Genomic DNA, 20,475 nt, shown 5'->3' on the forward strand with positions numbered 1-20,475 from the left:
TTTATTATTTTCCAGGAATTAAGGTTGTGTCTTTGTCAAACCCCCAAAAAAGTAAATTTCAAGTTAGACATCGAGATTCATAATTAGCCGAGTTTGACTTGCTCATCTTTCTCAAAAGTGACAGGCTGTTCACTTACTCTTAAATACTGTCTTCAGCAAACAGTGACAGGATCAACTCCCGTTTGTTATCAGGAAAAAGGTGACCTTTACAAAATGATGGCCCTCTGCAAGACTCTCACAGATGTTCAAAAAACTGAATGTTTTTCAGTGGAAATATTTCTTCTTGATCATTTCTCCTGTTAACTGTAGCCCTGTGGTCTTGCAGCTTGGATGCTAATTCTTCGCTGTGCTTAGTCCTGTATGGCTAACCTTTCTGCTGCAGTACAGGGTGTTGACACTGACATGCTGCAGTTTACCATTTGTGATTTATTTAGGATAAATATGTCTCAGGTGGCATTTAATCCTTCATAAAACCAGTGTAGCCTGCAGTGTCAAACCAGCAATCACATTGTATGCACAATGAAAAGAGCAGACCTTTGCATAAAAAAAAAAAAAAAGAAAAAAAAGCCAGTGGTAGGTGTTCCCGTGCTTGGGAGCATTGGAAAGGATTCACTAACCGACTCGGTGCTGTAATTACCTGGAAGCTCAGGTTAACTGTACTTCTCTCTGAGTGCAGCCTGATCAGGAGAGCTAATATTTTTCTAGGGGTTTTTTCTTTTTTTTTTTTCCCCTCCTTCTTAATGTGCACTTTAAAGTTAACTTTTTCGTGCCCTACGAATGCAGCATTAGAAATCAAGGGTGACGTTCGTTCCTGTGCAGACAGCCTGCTTAAGGACTCCACGCAGTGTCTCCACCTCATGCTAAAATGCTCTTTGCCATACACCAAAAGTTGGGGCTAACGGCAGATCTCTCCCAGGAAACTCATCTCTGGTCTCCCTCCCATGCCTGATCTCCTCCTGGCGCTGTGCCGTATCGGAAACCAGAAGGAGATGAGCTGGATCACTCCATGGATCTGCCAAGCTTTCCCCTGCCCTGGGGAGCAGGGAAGAAGGCAGCGGAGGGAGGCTCTTGGGGTAGAGGAGCACCTGAAAAGGACCTGAGCCCCCAGGATGGCCACGCACGGTGCTGGCCAGGGGCCGGTAGCATGTTGGGGAGCGGGCTCAGGGGCTGCAGGACCGCTTTCCTTCAGGTAACATCCACCATAGAAGAACCTGTGTGGTGGATCTAGAAAGGTGTGTAGTCGTCCACTCCTAAAAGTATGTTTTGCTGTTTGGTTTGAACACCTTCAGTTGCCTCTCTCCCGGCGAAACAAAGGGCTACGCTGTAATGGAAGCGGTTGTTGAGAGTGCAGTACTCCCGTGCCAGTCGGTTGCCTTCTGATGTTCTGTCTGCCAGAGCCATTGGCTTAATTTCCTCTTTGTTATCCATGCTGAATAAGCATTAACAAAGTTGGATCATACTGTGATGAAGCCAAACAGGTAATAATGTAATTGTTCAGGAAGCATTGAACTAGTATGCAGGGGAAAAAAAAAAAAAAAAACAACAAAAAAACCCCCAACCAACGACAACCAAAAGTGAACAAAAAAACCCTAAATGAGAACAAAGCTGGAGGAAGAAGAAATGTTTCTGGCCAGCAGTTTCACCCTCCATTTCTTAAGAATCAGATACACACCTCCTGAGGCAATGTCTCCGGGCCCCTGAATTCAGACTTCATCTTTGGAAATGGGAGATAAGAGAAAGCTGGAAACTCTATTTAGAGAAATATAGTTCCCTCAACAAAAACAAACCAAAAAGAACCCGAAAAACCAACGCAACCCGAAGCACCCGCGGCTACATACCATTCTGCCTGACTACCAGCTCCACTTCGCTACGGAAGCAAGAGGAGCCAGCGCCAACCCTTGATGTGCTAAGGTATGCGCGTGTGGATTGCGCGTAGTGCTGCAAGCGCTCCTGTCATTTATGAATGCTGCTTTAATACCAGAAATGTTAGCTGTGAGTCCTGGTGGAAATATATTTGTGATTGTTGTGGACAGTGGACTCAGCTCGGATAATCGCTGTAGGAATATCTGCATGTCGAAGTTTTTGTGCCTGGGGCTAGCCCTGAACTGAACCTGAGCTTAAAACGCGGTGAGTCCTCTTTCAGAAAATCATGGGGATTGAGAGATGGGGTTGGAGCTATTGGCAGAGCAGTACAAGGAGCTGGCGTGGTGGTAGGCGCAGGCCTCGAAAAGCGAATTCTGGGACTTTTTTCCAACTTTCCCTGCTCCATAGTCTTCCTGAGCACAAAAGATGTAAACAGAATCAAAAAAGAGAGAAGGATGAAGACAAAAGCACTCCTGAAATTGGAAACAAAGTTAGTTCTAGTGAGAGGATTAAGTAACAGAAAAAAAAAGGTCATTCGTTTGGCAAAATAAAAAAAGAGCTATGAGTTTTCACTTATTTTACTGTGCAATATTAGCCCATAATTTAAGATAGCACACGGCTCACTTAAACAGCCTACCCCTGTTCCATCTTGTTGAAGAATACAATTCGTTTTCTACTCCTCTAGGGTGATATCATTTTATATGAAGAAAAAAGTTAGCTCAGATGGCAGTTATATGTTTCGGAAGCACCTTCTAATCAGGGATTGGTGATTCATTATTAGCTTCAGCAGGCGATCCATCTGACATGTAAGGGGAAAAAATTAGCAGCTGTCACTGCATGATGAGTTAATTTCCTGATAGGCCTGACACTGAAAAGCCATTTGGAGACATGGAGATGGCTGATGAGAAAACCTGGTGCTGGTTTATAATTGGAGAGAAAGAAAGGGCAGAGAGACAGAGGGAGCTGGGGGAGGGACTGAGGCTAATCCACAAGTGGGGATGGATGTTTGTGTATTTACTAAATAGACTGCTTCACAATAACCCGCATTACCGCGCATACACACCTCGGCGGTTAAGTAATAAGGACCGGGGCCTTTCATTTTCCTTCTGCCGCGTGTCATTATTTCTAGTCATTTGTAATTAGTACTCCAGAAGGTTTTACGCTTACTTCAACCCGGGTGAACGGTGTACAAGCACGCGATTGGGTTATCTTGCGGTGACATTGAAACCTGACATTTTAGTGGAAAGGGGAGAAAATGACGCTATCCCTTTAATGGTTTTTGCTGCAATTTTCTTAATTGCAGCTTGAGATTTCAATCAATCATACAAAAATAAACTTATCTGAAACAAATATTGCTAAAACTTCCAAGGGCACAATTGCAAATGATGAAAGGGTATTCAAATAAGTCTCTTGTAGAGTATGAGGAAATATGCTCTTCAAAATATGTAAGCACATGCCTGTCTGTTTATCCTATGTAAGAATGGTAAGTAAAACTATGGAGAAAATAGGCATGCAAGACCAAATATAGTCTGCTGTGGAATTGGCCTTGTGTGTGTAATAGGGACAGCAACACAGAGACCTTTATACGTATTAAATAAAGCCAGTAGAAAGCCCTCGGCCAGAAACTAATTTCTTCTGTGGCTGTGCATGTCAGGTACTTCTTTAAAGGGCTACTTGTTTTCTGCTGTTTAAATAAGGTATTTAATATGCCCAGCAAAAGAAGTCGAGCTTTTCTTTAACTGGAAAAAAAAGAACACGATGAATGTTTAAAACTTTTATTTTTTAAAATGGTAAAATATAATGGGATTTTCACCATCATTAGAAGATAATTTTTGACTGGGAACCAGTAGCTTCCACCAATTCTATTTGTACAAAACCAGCTTTGCCATTTTTCTATTAGGATGTGCTTAAATGATGGTCAAGGATTTGGGAGCAGTGGCGGAGGGAGGAAGACCCACAGCAGGCAGATATATCCAGCATGTATCATGCAATTGAAATGTGATGGACGACTAGTACAGAAGCTAAGATTGTGTCCTACGATGTTAACAGGATACCTGACCTTGTTTAGAACACGTTCTTGTCCTCGGGCAGCAACACATTTATCAAGACTGCTTTGAATGACCAGTTGTAATGCGTAGCCCTGCCCTGGAGGTCAGCATTAACTGAGGACCACTGGGTTCTGGGAGTTTCTGATTAGGAAGAATAGCAACACCCTGGGCAGCAATAGCTTAATTCCAGGGTGGCTTTTCTTCCATATTCCCCCAACAGCTGATCACTCTTACTGCTTTGAATGCTCATTTCTTACTGCTTTGGATCCTCATTCCTTATTGCAGCTTTTCCATGTGTTGGTTCAGCTTCTGCAAGGTCCTGCACACAAAGTCTTGTCGCCAGTTTGTCACGTTCGGGAGTGATCCACCTGGATATGCAGGGAGCAGAACGATGAGTGCTTGGTTTGGTACCTCCAATGCTGGGTTGCATCCCTTGTTATGCAATTAGCCATCAGCTTTGAGATCCGTGCAACAGTCAACAGATGGGTTTTGACAGTCATCCAGCTCCTTGGGAGGGCTGGTTGGGTTAAGTATCACCAGGGGACATGTGGTCAGACAAAGGAGAAGAAAAGATGGAGCAAATCCAAGGGCAAGAGGCAGAACCTTTGATTCTCAGTCTGCTAGTAACTGAGCTCGATAAGGAGCTTCTGAGAGCAGAAACAGAATTGAGTTACCAGGAACCAAAAGCAATGACTACTCACACGAAACAAAGCCTCCCACACAAGAGCTGCGAGACAAGGAGCGGCCAAAACGGGAAGACAAAACCCCGGTGCCTTTCCAGCACACAGCCACAACCCAAATCCTGCTCCCTTTCCCTCTCTGCTCTCCCCTCCTTCTCCACCAACGCACGGGGTAGAGACAAGCAATGTGGTCGCGGTGTTCAGCTGACCCCGCTGTGCCGGGCAGGACACGGCGTCCGGTTTGAAGATCTGACCATAGCAAGGGCAGTGCTGCAGGTCAGGAATGGGCTTCTGACACCGAGAAGACACCCGTCTCATCCAGGTCAAACGGAGGGTCACCAGGAGAAGGAAAGGACTCGTTTCTGTTGCAAATAAGGTCTTTGCCAGTGGATGTCTTATGCTGAGAGAGTTTCAGGACTTTCCCCCAAATCCTGCTAAGCTTCTTCAATCTGCCAATGTGTTCCTCTGTTGCTGGGGGTGTGGAACAGGTTTGTGGTTTTTCTCAGCATATGGTGGTGACTGCTGGTGTTTGGTAACTGCAAAATCCAGATGCCCAGCTCCAGGAGGATTTTTCTTTTGCTAGGGACATCTGGCCATCCTCTTGGCCTTGCTCTTTCTTCTTCTTCTTGTTTTTGCTTGCGGTCTGTAAGCCTTGCCTACAAATTTGCAAAGCAGATCGTTCAGCTGATTTATTCTTCTGCTTTAATTCAAGGTTAAGAAGGAGTCAGCAAAGGGAAGCCTGGGATTGTGCTTGCACCTGGAGACCCAGGTAGAGATGTGTATGCCCCAAACCCACCCCCTGCTCTTGCCAGGGCAGCAGAGGGGCTGAGGCTGCTGTGGCACGTTGAACAGAAGGCAATGGCACTGTGGGCTGGCAGCAGCCCGGTGGGGATGGCAGGTGAAGGGAAACCTAGAGGGATGCATCCGAAACACCGGGATGGCTGCCTTGCTTTGGCTCAGAGCAGCTAGGCGCTGTCTGGGGTGTTTCTGCTCCGACTCCTGCCTTAAATCCGTATGTGAGCCATGATGATTAAATTTAGCGACAGCAGGTACTGCAGATATTTAGAGCAAATGGAAGCAGGAATTTCTGGGAGCATTTCTGTCTAGTAGCTGGGAGTTTGGATCCACAGGAGAAAGTGTGAGTGACCTGGGAGAGCCTCTAGACTCCCTGACCTCTTTTTATTATTTTTCTCAATTCCATGAGTAAATTTCTTGTTCCTGCAGGTAAAGGGCTGGCTCTGAGAGGAACAGGCTTGCCACGTACCTGGTAATCTGCGGACCACTCTGCTATAGAAGCTGTGTGTCTTGCTGGGTTGCGATGTGGTCTGTGGTGGATCGATGATGTGGACAAAAGCCTGCTGCCGAGGAGCAGGAGCCAAGTCTTAGGCAACGTGCCTGTTGGAGTCAGCAAGAGAATATAACCAAACTCGTTTGCTCTCTCAGTCTGTTGGTATCTGACTCCAAGGTTTGCTAGACAAAGTGCTAACGCAGTGGAAATTGTTATCTGTCTGCTCTTCTGCGCTGGGGTGCTGGGTTTGTCCTCGTTCCTCTTGTTCCCATTTGCTGGGCCTTCCTACTAAAGAGAGACCAAAAATGGCCCTTCTCCAGCAGCGAGCTCCCAAAGCCCCTGCAAAGAGGCAGGGATCCATTTCTTCTCCTCTTCTTCCAAGGAGGGTTCATGACTCAGCTCCAGCTTCCTCACTTGACACCCCAGCAGCACGAATGAGGGTCCTGCCCGAGCGGCCCAGCTGTGGTTTGGCCGTAGCGTGGGTGGGTGGCTGCACCCCAGCGTCCTCCCCTGTGCTCTGCCATGCCACGGGTGGTGTGCGGGGCCTCACTCAACACGTGGCTTTTCAATAATTGGTCTTGGTGGTTTAGTGGGTGTCCCCGTGCTGTTGAAAGCCTGTTCCAGAGGCAAGAGGAGTCTTTCGATGGACATTTCTTCTGGTATTTGTCACTGGTATCCGAGTGCTTCCCAACCCTTCATGGTTTTGTCCTCCTTTAGCCTCACGAAGGTATCACAGATGGAGAACTCTTTCACAGATAGAGAACTACAGAGTGTGGAGAAAGATCTCCAACCATTTGAGGCACCTCATTTGAGCTAACATAGACATTATCTTTCCAAAGCTCTTAAATTTCCGTAAAAGGGGAGATATCCCTGGTACATGACCACCACACCACCTTTCTAACACTTCATCGAGGCCCTTGGTGTCTCTCACTGTGAGCGTGCTCAGTGTACCCATAAACCAGATACCAGGGGCTGATGTGGGCATTAGGTAGAAAGGAGCATTTCTTTGTTCACTCTGCTGTGCCCCGTCTCTTCTCCTGGCTCCTGACTGTTCCCGTTAGCTTTGGGGGTTTCTGCTGCCGATATGCAATAGAAAATTTCCGTTTCTGTATATGAAGCATGGAGCTCATATGGATATTAAACGTACAAGCAACGATGCTGCATGGGGTTGTCTCTCCTGGGCGTACAGGAGCTTGCACAAAGAGGAGAGCCAGGCTTTGAGTGTTCCTACAAGGACATCCTCAACTGACCAGCCAACCGTGGTTGCCCACCGAAGGCAGGCACGCAGCCGTTGCAGCAGAGAGCTGACCCATCGGGCAAGCGGCAGCTTACGGGACCTTTTTTGCCTGCACTTCCAAGGGGATGAGCACAGCTCGCTGCGGTAAGAGCTGGTGATGGGGAGGCATCTGCTTGCGTGGTGCGCGGTCAGCGTTAATTCAAAGTGAAACGCCCGGTTCTGCTGTGCCAGACGCAAATGTGTGCACGTTGGGAGGATCTGTTGTCTTCATCCAAGCACGTTTCTAAGAAAGCCCTTTTGATAATCGGTCTACAAGCTTGCTGAAGTGGAAATTAAGCCACTTTAAATGCTGTTATGGAAACATACCCATCACAAGCAAGAGCTGGATTTCTGTAGTTGCCACCCAATAAATACATGAGGCTCAGTTCTGATGTCAGACCAGCTTTACCTTGTGCATGTCCTCCGATGTCTGGTTTTCCAGTTATGAACTGCAGTAATTGTGATCAATCAGGCTGTGTGTTCACTAGCCACGGGCTGTCTTATTAATGAATCTGCATCCCATCTTCATTTTTTTCACAATCTCATCAAATCTCTTCCAGATCCTGTTTACATCAAATTTTGTCTGCAGTGCACTTTTATAATATCATCCAATTTGGAATTCCTGATTCTGCACCAGTTCCTCAGACCAGGTCGTCAGTATACCGAATAACAACACGTTCCTGAAATAAAAGACAAATAAAAACATGAGAGCTTTCAACAAAATGCAAAGAAAAGCCATTGATTTCTAAGCGATACCATCCTTCCAGGCTGAGAACAGGCTATACACAGACAATTTTTTCAAAATCTTTTCTGTATGTGTGCGTATGTTTAAAGGCTAGAATTGTCTTCCTGTGGAGGCTTTAAAAAATATCAGGTACTTTTCTCCCTAGCATTGTACATTTTCTGTTTGGGCACATGGGTTTTATGAATATTTGGCTTGACTGGCTAAAGACATCAATGTGACATGATGCAATGTGTTGTAAATGTCTCAGATCCAATGCAGAACAGGGAGAAAAAGCTTTAGAATAGAAGTTTATTAAAAACACATACATACAGTCTATTCTAAACGGAAAAAAAAAAAAAAAGAAAAATCACTAATGTTCCCTTGTTGCATCAATGCCAGAACATTATGTTTGCAAATAAGAATTTAGCACTACAAAGACAATGCCCTAGATTAACTAAGATCCTATTTCACAAAACCCTATGGCAATAGTCTGCAACATCAGTCACAGGAGAAGATATAACACAGATGCATTTGTGCCCTCATGCAGCTGAACTGAAACAAAACAAAGAGTGAATTAGGCTGAATATCTTACTGTGTGCAACGTATTGTACAACAAGGCACCTTTGGGAATGTGTCACAGGGTTTGGTAAATTGAAAACAAAATAAACAGATCTATGGGAATAAATAACATCATATTAGATGTCTGCTGCATGTAGACTACATTAGCTTCCAGTCACAATCAGGCTTCGGTTTTTCCCTCTAGTTTTCAATGCCTGTGAAAAGCAGATGATGTGAAACCCCTGCAAAGGAGGGGTCTGAGCTGGGGGCAGGGGGAGGCACCCCGACACCCTCCGCTCACTCGCCTGCACGCACACTCGTGTGCACACACTCTCACTCACACCCTCCCTCTTTCTCTCAGTTCAACACAATTTCGGGCAGACAAGAGACCGGTTTGTCCCTTGCTGCTTCACACGCATTAGGCCAGTACGGCCATTTCTGGACCGGTGCGCTGAGCGGGGCCATTTTCCCCCACGCGATGGTCTCCCGTCGCCGTTTGGGTAAGGTGAGTGCGCCGGTGACCCAGTTTACCCCCAGCCCGATGTGCGCGGTCGACACGGCCGGCATCGCTCCCGCAGCCCCTGCCAAAAATGCCAACATCTGGTGGGGCTTGGGGTGCCGGGGAAGAGGGACCCGATCCTGACACAGCCACGGAAGGCATGACTTCGGAGGTAGCTGTGGAGAGGCAGATACTTTGCTGAGTCCCGTCTCTAATTGCAGCCAAATTTAATTGATGTATTGAAAGCATTTTTTTATTGCTAAGCCATACGGGGCCAAGGACTGCTTCCAAGTGTGTGGGGGGAACCCCACTGATTTCAGCGAGGTTGCTTGGATGAACTGAACTTAAAAGATCAGGCCATATTTATCTCAGCAAAAGTTCAAGCTAATTCATTTTCTCTCTCTCTCTGTTTTGCTTAGCTTATAGCTGAGTAAAAGGAGCACATATCTCAGAGAGAGCTTTTTAAATATAAAATTCTCTTTATAACCCCAGACCAATATGTCATTCTGTGATTACAAAAAACGTATTCTTCCCAAAGAAAATCCTTCTGAAGCAAACACTGGCTTTATTCTGTCTGAGATCTAAGCGCCAGCCTTTGAATTCATGTATATCGGAAAAAGGCATAGATCCACAACAAGGCAAAACGATGGCCCCCAAATTGTCATTATTCAAGCCACGAGTGTATTTCTTCCCTTTAAGTAGCAGTGATGAGCCCTGAGATGAAACACAAAAATAACAAGGGACACAGAGAGAAAATGATATTTAATAAGTTTTTACTCTGAACACTATCAGAAGATGAAGAAGTCTGATGAAGAAGTTGGGGACAATTTTAACATTCAGGTAATTGATATTCTTGACTCCACTAATTAAACTCCTTCTGGTTTTGGGGGACGATCAGATCCCTCTTTGCTCTCCATGGACGTGAGCCCAGGCCCACCAGTGGCCCTTTCCCAGGGAGCCGGGGACGCCTCGCATGGCCCCGCCGGGCTGTGGTCAGCTAACATCCCCATCATTTTTATTTCCTTCTGTCTCCACTGGTAAAAGGCTGTCTGAAGGCTACTGTTTTTCAGGTTTGCCCAGGGATGTGCTGTCTATAGACGTTCAAGGCCGCTGGTTTTTGTTATCTAACTTTTGAAATGTATTTCTCACGAGAAAGAACATAAGAGAGAGTCCCCTTTTGGCCCGCCTTGGAGATACGCACTCCCTCATTCACACACATCTCAAGTTCCTCCCCGCTGGTCAAAAACTGGAGGGCCTGTATCTGACCTTATCTGCAGATCAATATGTTCCCCTTTGGGTTCCTGAACGCATTCAGGCATTTTTAATTTGATTTCTCTATTCACACAGACACAACGAGATGAGAGAAGGATGGAGCTGACAGCTCTCATAATTAGCACTCATTTTCTTTCGCCGGTGTGTCGAAATTGCATTTCCATATTGCCTTCCATTAGGTTTTTACCTGTAGCCTCCAAAGGCTCATGCCGGTGTGGTGGACCGGGACCAGATTTGGGAATTAAGCGAGGGCGCATACGCTACGGCCATGAGTAGTGCTGCTGAAGCCAATGTGCCTGTTCAGCGGCTACAGGACAACGGTGCACTTAAGTGTTTTATAGGGCTGGGGTTTAGCACGCTGTGCTGCTCAGTTTTTAGACAAACACCAGAGCCAGACAGCTGGTGGGGATGGAGCTCTGCAATCCCTCGGGGGAGAGAAGGAGGAAAGCCCAACTCCGGTCGGTTATATTTCACGTGTAGCCCATTGCCAACTATAACTTTCCATGCCCCTAATTCTGCATCCTGCACTTTCTCTGTGTTGTGACCGCATTCATGACAGCAGGCTGCTACCGTGACTCATGGAATAGCATACGGCATTACACAGGGTTTGACCTGCGTGGCTGTGCTTAACCCTTGATGGACTCCAGTTTGGGAAGGGGGAATCTCAGATGGAGGTAGAAGGTCCTGCTGTAAAGATTGGAGACCTCCCCCGGGGAGGTGGGGAACGGCTTGTCTACTCCTCCTCTTTTCTTCCGGGTCTCCTCATCCAAAAATTGTGAACTCATCCTGATGTAGTTGGTTTGAGGCAGCAGCAGCCACACCAGGAGTAGGGTGATGGCCCCATGGCCTGAAGAGCAGGAGGGGGACCAAGGGGAGCGGTGGCAGCAGGGACAATGCCAGCCTTCTGGGATGCAGGAGGTGCCCGCCTGGAGCCGGTGGGGAGGGAAGCCCTCCCAAAACCACCATGGGTCCCTCCAGATCCGTGGGTGAGGCTCTGGCTGGATGACGGCTGCTCTGTGCCTGAGCGAGCTGGCCCTCAGTAAGTCGTGCAGTTAGTGTATTAGATGTACAGGGCTGGTCGCAACATGCTGGCTGCTCGCTTTGCTGTGTGTTTATTATGACACAGTTATTACACTTGGCTTTTCACCTCCTTTTCTCTCCACGAAACCCAGATCTGCTCTTCTGCCATGGGGTGAAAGCCAAGACGCCACAATGCCTTCGCCTCAGGAGTGCCAGAGGAGAAACCTACTTATCCTTTCCATGCCCTGGGAGGGGATAACACCCACCATTTATGTGGACAGTACGGCTCAAGAGCACTATGACACATGTGCAGACATCATACATGCAGGTTTGTAATCATTCCTGCCTCAGTCAATACAAGCAACTTCCTTAGGATGTCCGTAACAAGGAAGTGCAAATAAATCACATGCGGTTTTGGTTGCTTCGGGACTGTTGCATGGCCGGAGGGGTTTCTGGAGACCACCTCTGCAAACTTCATCGGCAGTGCCCTCAGGGCTGTCCTGTCGGAGAACGTGACAGACACGCGGTCACTGGCGAAGCATCGTGTGGCTTGGCTCCTCGCTGAGGGTCCCGACGTGCCACCGACACAGCCATGGCACACACGTGGCTGGGCGACATGAGCCCCTTCACAGCCACTCTGCTTCTTTATACCAACCTCGGTGAAGATGTCTTCCTGATCTGGAAGACATATTTAAAAAGGCTTCCGACACCAGAAACTAATTTTCCCCTCCCTTGTCCCCAGGATAACACCACTAATGCTGAGTGTGAGCGTAAAGAAGACCCTGATGGCTGCACGCTGTCCCCATCTCAGGATGAAGGCCCCAAAGTACTACCTGGAGCGAGTCAGGAGGTAACGGTTTCAAAAGCTCTTATGAGACTTACGAGCATCAACACTATTTATTTAAAGTGACACAGAATCATAGAATCATAGAATCATTTGGGCTGGAAGGGACCTTTAGAGGTCATCTAGTCCAACCCCCCTGCGGTGAGCCGGGACATCTCCAACTAGATAAGGCTGCTCAGAGACCCATCCAGCCTGACCTTGAATGCCTCCAGGGATGGGGCTTCCACCACCTCTCTGGGCAACCTGTTCCAGTGCTTCACCACCCTCATTGTAAGGAATTTTTTCCTTATGTCAAGTCTAAATCTACCCTCTTTTAGTTTAAAACCATTACCCCTTGTCCTGTCACAGCAGACCCTGTTAAAAAGTCTGTCCCCATCTCTCATATAGGCCCCCTTCAGGTATTGGAAGGCCGCAATGAGGTCACCTCGAAGCCTCCTCTTCTCCAGGCTGAACAACCCCAACTCTCTCAGCCTGTCTTCATAGGAGAGGTGCTCCAGCCCTGGGATCATCTTCGTTGCCCTCCTCTGGACCTTCTCCAACAGGTCCATGTCTCTCCTGTGCTGCGACACATCATTGTCACTTGAGAGCTAAAGTCCTATTGAGTGTTTCCCAACTAACCAAGCTAAAGCCGTATCTGAGAAACCTAACTCAGGCCAACAAGGTCCAACAACCCTGGCCGTCAGTCACCCTACATTTAAACAGATGAGTGAAAAAGCACTTACCTAGGGGAGGGACGTTACTTGGGATGCTCTTGGCTCTTGATTTCATACGAGCGATTTGCATACGGGCAGGAGAAACTGCTCTCAGGTTTCAATACCAGTGCCAAAGAATTTATCCTTCCCCAAACCACGCGAAAGGTAAATATTCATAAAACTTCTGTGTGCAAAGGCAGCAGAGAGAATTCAAATGTGTCTGGGAGGAATCTCTTTTATTTTCCTCAGGTACAAATAAAGCACCCCCCACCCCCTAGCTCCCTCTAGCTCTCCTTTTAAATCTCTTTTTAATGTCTCGCTTTTTACTGCTAATCATTTTTCCCCTTTGCTAATGATGCTAACCTTAGAGCCTGCTGCAAACTGTCTTGTTTCATGTCAGCCTCTCTCTATTGCCCACTTTTGTTAAGCCACAAAGCAGGTTTCAGTCTATTCAACGTCAGCTATTTCTCCGACTTGAATGTTGCAGTTGCCTATTTCAAAGGCATCTCCAAGCCCACAGTATTTCTGCACAGATACCTCTATTATTGTCTGCCATCGGGATACGTCGGGCTCCTCTCCTGCCTCTCTCGCCCCCCGCTTCCTTCCTACATACGTGGCAAAGTCTCTCTCTGCTCTAATAGCTCTCCTGAGAGCGGGGTGAAGCAGGTCTTTACAGAGACCTGTTAATTTTAAAGGACAAGTTTTATATATTAACACCCCTGTGGCAGTCTGCTCCCCGCGCAGCGGACTGTATCCCCGCCATTTACCCAGAATTAAAGCGCACAAGGACCGAACCCGCTCCCCGTCGGGAGCCACTGGATGATGCCAGCCCCAACTTCCACCTCCCTCCAGCTGCAGGGAGCATCCCCAGGTGTTCCCAAGAGGGACCAAAGCCACAGAGGGGGAGCAGGCAACCCGGGGGACGCCGAGGACCCACTGCCGGTGCCAACCCATGAGGTATGGGCAGCGTGGGGAGCTGATGGAGGAGATCTGCTTGTCTAATGGAGGCTGCGTTACAGCCGTCCTTCCCTTCCAAAATCAATTTTCTCCCAGGTGCTGGATTTAGAGGGAAGTGGTTTTATTGTCTGCAAAGCGCCATGATCTGACATCAGGGGTTTTTTTCCACACGGTTTGTAAGAAGCCACAGAGATGTAATTGTAAGTGTGGCAACATTTGTACTTGCTGGGCGATTGAGACCTTTTCAGTGGCTTGGAGTAACGGGGAGGAGGTTTTTCTCTGCGGATAAAAGACTGTGAAACGGTAACTATTTAGCATAAATTATGTCTCCTAGCTCACTAATCACCTCTCAGTTCAAAAGACACAGGTCTTACCCCAGCACTCCTCCATCGGGCTGCGGTGCTGGCACGGGGCTCCGGCTCCCTCCGTCAGGCTGAGCACATCCCTCGGAGAGGCTGACCCCTTAAATTGAAATCAAACATCGGAGTGGGACAGCTTTTATCTTTCTCTTTGAGACATCCTTCCCCTTCATCATCCCCCTCACCCCATGCTTCCCTCCCCAAAAACGTGAGAGAAAAAAAAAAAGAAAGAAGGAAGGAAAGAACAAAGTCTGCTTGGTGCAAAGGGAGCATTTGCGGTTATTGTTAATGTTAGCATTTCCCCTTGTTTTTTTTTCCCCTACTTCCCTGGCATACAGGTAAAATAACAAAATAAATCCCACAAAGGGCTTTCTGCCAGGCTGCCGTTGGAAGTTTGCTTAAGTGGCCTTAAGTAAGATAATAAGCAAGGAGTGTGAAAAGAGGAGACTTTGTCTTTTCACATTAGCAGCAGCCCTGTTCAAGTGGCAGTATCTATGAAAATGCTGTTCAGCCTTTAATGAGACTACAGTGTGTTAGTGTACCAGTCTAATTAATCCCATATTTTCACACAGCATAATTACTGAGCCGGGGCTGAATTATTTGGCTACTGGAGGTGGAGCAGCGCCTGCACTGTCCTCTGTCTCTGCTCCTCACAATTTATTATGCTATACAGCAAGACACCATTGAAACCTCCTAGTATAGGACTATCTGTCATCTCTACATTATCAGTAAAATACACCACCTTCCATACTGTGCTACAAGGGCTTTAGCAAATTGCTATTTTTATGGGATATGATAAAGGAAATGCTACCTTATGTTCAAATTTTTAACTGTCTCGTGTATGGAATATACAGTCGCGGTTCGTACACGCCGGTTCAGCGAGGCCTCATTTGCATTGCTACAGCCAGGGAGGTTTTCCCCCCGCCACTTTGCTCCCTTTCAGTCCCCCTTCTTTCTTTTCTGCCTCTCTTTTTCCTTTTATTTTTATTTTTCTTTATATTTTTCTCTTTTTCTTTGTCCTTTTTCCTTTTTTTCTTTGTCTTTTTCTTTTTCTTTTTTTTTCTTTTTCTTTTTCTTTTTTTCTTTTCTTCCCTTCTTTCTTTCCTTCTTTCCTTCTTTCTCTCTTTCTTATTTTTCTCTCTTTCTCTCTTCTCCTCTCTCTTTTTCTTTCTCTCTCTTTCCACTCCTTTAGCAAGCCAGTCACCCCTACACTTCCAGGATCTCCACCTTTCCTGGCATTAAGCTTTTTTATCCCTTAAAGTCTTTTCTCTCCCACCCCTCCTAGTTTATATTATTCCTTGAAACATATTTTTTGCACATTATTATTCACCTCTGATATATGATCTTGCCATTTTGGAACTGGTTGAGCCCCCCACCCCCTTCCTTCCCATAGGAGTTCAGGGAGATTTGTGGTTTAAACATTTACTCACTTGCTAGTGTTTCTATGACTGGTTTAATCGTATCTTTTTAATGGAAGGCCAAACACCACATTAGCTATATGGAACTGTTTGAAAATTATTCTTTTCAGCAACAAAAAAAGAGGGTTGTACCCTGTAAATTTTAAAACCAGCCTTAACAGTACATAAGGCTATTTTGTTATTGTGTATGGTTTCCATACATGCATTGTGAGATATATAGATGTATGTATACCCAGGCAAAGTGAGATCTCAAAATAAAGAAAACCACATGCTTAATAGCACAAGCGGGAAAATTACTTCTCCAAGTTTTTAACCAAATAGTGGCCCTGAGACTCGAGTCCTCTTCTATGCAATCTTAAATCTAACGTATTCAAGGAGCAATAAAGTGAATTTCATTACACCTTTGCTGATACGGCAATCGAGTATTGGACCTGACACTCCGAAGCCCTTCCATATGTGCCCACGGGAACCCAAACTGCCCCCCGAATTAGTGATGCCACGCAAGGTCTTTTATCAGTCGTCTTGGGGCAGCTGAAAGTAGCCCAAGTTCAAGGGTTAAGCCAGGTTAAATGTTAACAAACTTCAGCTCGCCATCCTGCGCCGGCTCAGCCAGGCCAGCCGTTGGGCGGCACGGCTTCCGCGGAGGCCAGGCTTTGGAGGCCGGTCTCCGACGGGAGCCCAGCAGAGCTGGGCCTGCCCACCCCCGTGCGAGGCAGAGAACACACGCATGTGTGCACGCTTACCGGCTGCAGAGATTTTTTTTTGGGGGGGGGATGTCTGTACTAGGATACATGATTTATTTACATGTTCGCTGCTGCATGGACTAGAAGCTTCTGGAAGATTCAGGGTGCTCTTAACGGGGCTGTGAAGGGAAAGTTCAAAGTGGAGGAGCAAGGAATAGCTCTGTGAGAGCGGCAGGACGTTGCTAGAGCCCGGCCTTCCCTGCCTCTGGCACCTGGAGAGTTGCCTGTGGTGAGGACAAGGGCTACGGCAGCGCCGGCGGGGCCCCGCGGGGAAAAAAAAAGCTGCGTGGGGACAGGGACCGTCACACGCTGCAGCCGCAGGTCGATCTCGGGCCACTTGCTTCAGAAATGAGGACCGAGGTCTTCAGGAAAACAGCATTAGGCTGGCTCTGGTTGTAGAAATTTGGAGGGGGGGGAGGTTATGCACGTTAAACCTGAGAGGCCTTATGGGTGTCTCGTTTTCCAAAACCGAAACAGTCGAATCGCTTGAAGGCGTCTTAGTCTGTCAGCTCTTCCACGTGGCACCCAAAATCACCAGCTACTTTTAAAAATCAGTTCTGCACGTGGTCTGTGACATATCAGTTCTTCTGTGTAAATACACTGCAAAGTTTCCTCCCTCTCCTTGCACCCCTGGCTTTTGCAGTAAGGCTGCTTGCCCATGACTCTTCATATCTGTCAGGATATCCTGTCCCGTGAGCCTTCTCCTCTCGAGTATTTTCAGAGCTCTCCTCATTTCCACTCCTTCCCACTTCCATCTGCTCCTTGCTGCTGCTTAGGCTCCTTAGGCTGAGCTTTAAACCCTCTTCCATCACCCATTGTTGCCCTGACTCTTCATTTGTCTTCTTTGAACCTGTGCACCCATCCAAGTCCTAAAGCTGGCCTGCTACAATCTTTTTTTGCAGGATCTTAAAAAAGCACTTTGGCTTAGTTCTGATTTGTTGTATTTTGGTGGCCACCTTTAAAACACTAACACGTACCCACCTTTAGTCGCAGAGGTACTGGGTTATTTCCCCGAGCTCACAGGAAAGACCTCGCAGGATGTGACAGTTCAAAACCATGAGGTGACATCTCAGGGTCAACGGCTGGCTGCTAACGCCAACCACACCGGGTCGTTAATCTGCTCTGGTGGGGTCTGGTTTGGGCTGGAAGTTGAACCAGGGATGGGAAAATGCATTCTTCTGCAACTCCACCGAGTCCGGTGCCAGGGATGCAGGATGTACATTTTGCGGGTGACTGTTTCTAATGGCCTCCCCACTGCCACCAGCTCCTGTGTGCTCACAAAGAGGGGTCCTGCTCAAGGTGGGTCACCTTGCTGCTTTTTTTTTTTTTTTTCCCCCTCCTTCATGTATTTCTGTAACGTTTTCTCCTTCTGTTGCCACTTTTGCTCTGCTCATGAGGCCGATCGGGAAGCACCGGGCAACAGCGCAGAAACTGGCGTTTACAACCAGAGAGGTCGCACAAAACCAAGTAACAGATGTTGCATAAATAGAAGATGTACAAAACGGATTGCCGATACTCGAGTCTATCTTCACCTGATGAGGATGCCCTGATTAACTGCTCATAGCAGTGCCGCCCGGGTGACGAGACAGCGGTCGGTGCCTGCGCCACAGCTGCCAGCAAAGATCCATGTTGTGAGGGTTTATTTGGGACAAGGACTCCTACGAACAGCTCCTGTGAAGCAACCGGTAAGCAACAAAACGGTAATAGCCCATTCCTGCATCCCGTACACGATCTTTCGACTTAAGGCTGAGGTACGCAAGATAAGAGGATTCAGTCCTTATTTTGGACACCTCTGTGCATCTCAGGGCCTAATAGTGCAATTCCAGTGCTCCTTGACTGCGGTTTTGACCCCTTAAACTAGTAAAAATATAGCAAATTAGATGCCAACCTCAAACGCAACTGGGTTATAAATACATTTCAAAAAATAATTTTCCAACAGTGGTTTTGGCATGGCACATTGACCCTCTGTGCCAGGGTCACAGAGCTCATGAGCACCTCTGCAAGTTACCCAATGTGCAAGAACTTTGAAAGAAACAGCTGGGATTTAATATTAGGTGCACCAACTCACCATGACATGTTCAACCTTTAAAAAAAATGAATGATTTCTTTAAAAGGTTGGATGTCTCATGCTAGTATCAGAACAAGCAACCTAGGTGGGGGAAAAAAAAATCAAAAAGCACCACAAATAGAGAAATGAGGGGAAAAAAAAAAAACAGGTGTGTGCTAAAATGGTATGGAGAAAATTAATTACTGGAAGGCTTGGTATAAATAAGAGATTACATGACCCCTTCCACCGGTGGGGGATCTCTGAAGGTGACAGACAAGTAAGTCAGGGTCTTAATGAATAGCCTTTGCCTAAAATTCTTTGCTGTGGGTTCAGCATAAACCTTTGCATAAAAGTGGGAGCCTGTGAGCAGTAGGAATTATTTATATTAAATGTGCTGCTCAGCAAAACATGGCAAAATTCCTATTCCCAACTGGAAGAAAATCATATTTCATGGCTGTAATACCATTAAGCAGGATACAGCGATTGGCAGTAGGGAATAGGGGTGGGAGGGAAGCCCACCGATGGGAGGAAGGGGGTTTTTGCCTGCTAGAAGATGGGGCCCTGCTGGGTACCTCCCCGAGTCGGGCTTTCACCGCTGCTGTGCGGCAGAGAGGAACGAAGGGGCGAGGCGGAGGGGAAGAGCCTCCACCTGAGACCGGAGATGGGCTTTCCCTAATGGAAAAAACACATTGACATTAATAGGGGTGAATCCAGCAGGGTTTTATAGAGGTTGCTCTAAAAAGGCAGTAGCCTTTCAATGGAGGATGGGATTGCTGTTGAAACCACCGGATGAAATCCTATGGTGATTGCCAAAAGGTTTAATCGTCGGCTGGGGCCATGGCCTGACATGGGTGAGTAGGGGCTGCCGGGGGCCAAGCACTGTGCAGGAGAGGTCCTTGCATAACGTGGGGAAATGAAGTGTGGGAAGGAGCCAGCACAGGTCTCTCCACAGTCTCCACAGGCTCCAGAGCCGGAGAAGCAGGTAGAGATGTGACCAGAGGCTCTCAGATGGGGCCAGAAAAGTAACGTGAGCAAGATGTGCTGGCAGAAAGTATCTGGGGAAGACAAGATGATACCATTGGTCTTGGAAAGAGCCCAGCAGCAGCAAGATCCCAAAAGGGAATGCTTCAGCTCTGAGGAGCAGTTTGGGTTTTACATCTTGCTGAATTAGACCTTGCTGCCGCAGGGTTGGGATGTGCACCTACGTGCTAGTGTGCGTGTGAGTGTTTATGAACTCACTGGATGGCAGCTTAGGAATAGGACTGGTGTTAATGTCAACAAAATGGTTTTAAAAGTGCCTATAGCACAGTACTGGTGGACTATTAAATCCTGTGGCCCCTCTTTTATCCCTGGAGGGAGTGGGTAGACGTATGAGCTGGGAAGCCCACGGCTCCCTTAGCACCGCAGGGAGGAGAGGTCAGTATTTCCTTGGTGTTCAGTCCAGAGAAGGACAGGGAGATGAGAGGAGATTTATACCCTTGCTGGAAGATCATCAATCAGTCAACCAAGTGAACAAGCCAGGACCTCTCTCATTTCCCCGGGACGACGCGGAGCTCCATAAGTACTCGCCGTGGAGATGGTCGTGCTGCCTTGGTGAGAGAGGGGCTGTCTGAGCATCCCTATGCCAGGCCAGCCTCACGTTTGGGGAATGTCGATGCCAATGGAGCAGGTCTCCGTGAAAGGACACCGTGCCTTGCTGGAGGGATTGCCCCAAGGGTGCAGAGCTGCTGTCGATCAGCCTGGCTCCAGGCTGGCAACGAGGATAGGCGGACAGCACGGCACCGTGGGCATAGCCCACCCGACGTGGCCTCTTCCACTGGTGACGGAGCGGAGTCTATAGTGCAATGGGTACATCTCTGCAGAGGTGTTTTGTTCAAAGCAGGCAAATTGACAGGCTTCCCTCATAAAACAGTAATGCAGCTTACAGATGAAAAAAAGATCATCAAAAGTGATGTCTCCCAAGTAAGATAATTCTGACATTACTTAAAATACTTCAGACTTGTCAGTAAAATCTCAATGTCATTAAAATTAACTGGCATATTTAAAGATTGACTTTCTTGCTTGCTTTCAACTCCCAGTCAGCCTGACACGGGGAGGGCACTTGCTATTCTTGTCTTTCACACTCTTGTATTTCTTGGCCTTGAACAGCTTCTTCTGCAGCGCACACTGCTCTGTCTGCCAGGGATA

This window comes from Cariama cristata, unplaced genomic scaffold, assembly GCF_000690535.1.
Source record: "Cariama cristata isolate BGI_N322 unplaced genomic scaffold, ASM69053v1 scaffold120, whole genome shotgun sequence".
NCBI classification, from domain to species: domain Eukaryota; kingdom Metazoa; phylum Chordata; class Aves; order Cariamiformes; family Cariamidae; genus Cariama; species Cariama cristata.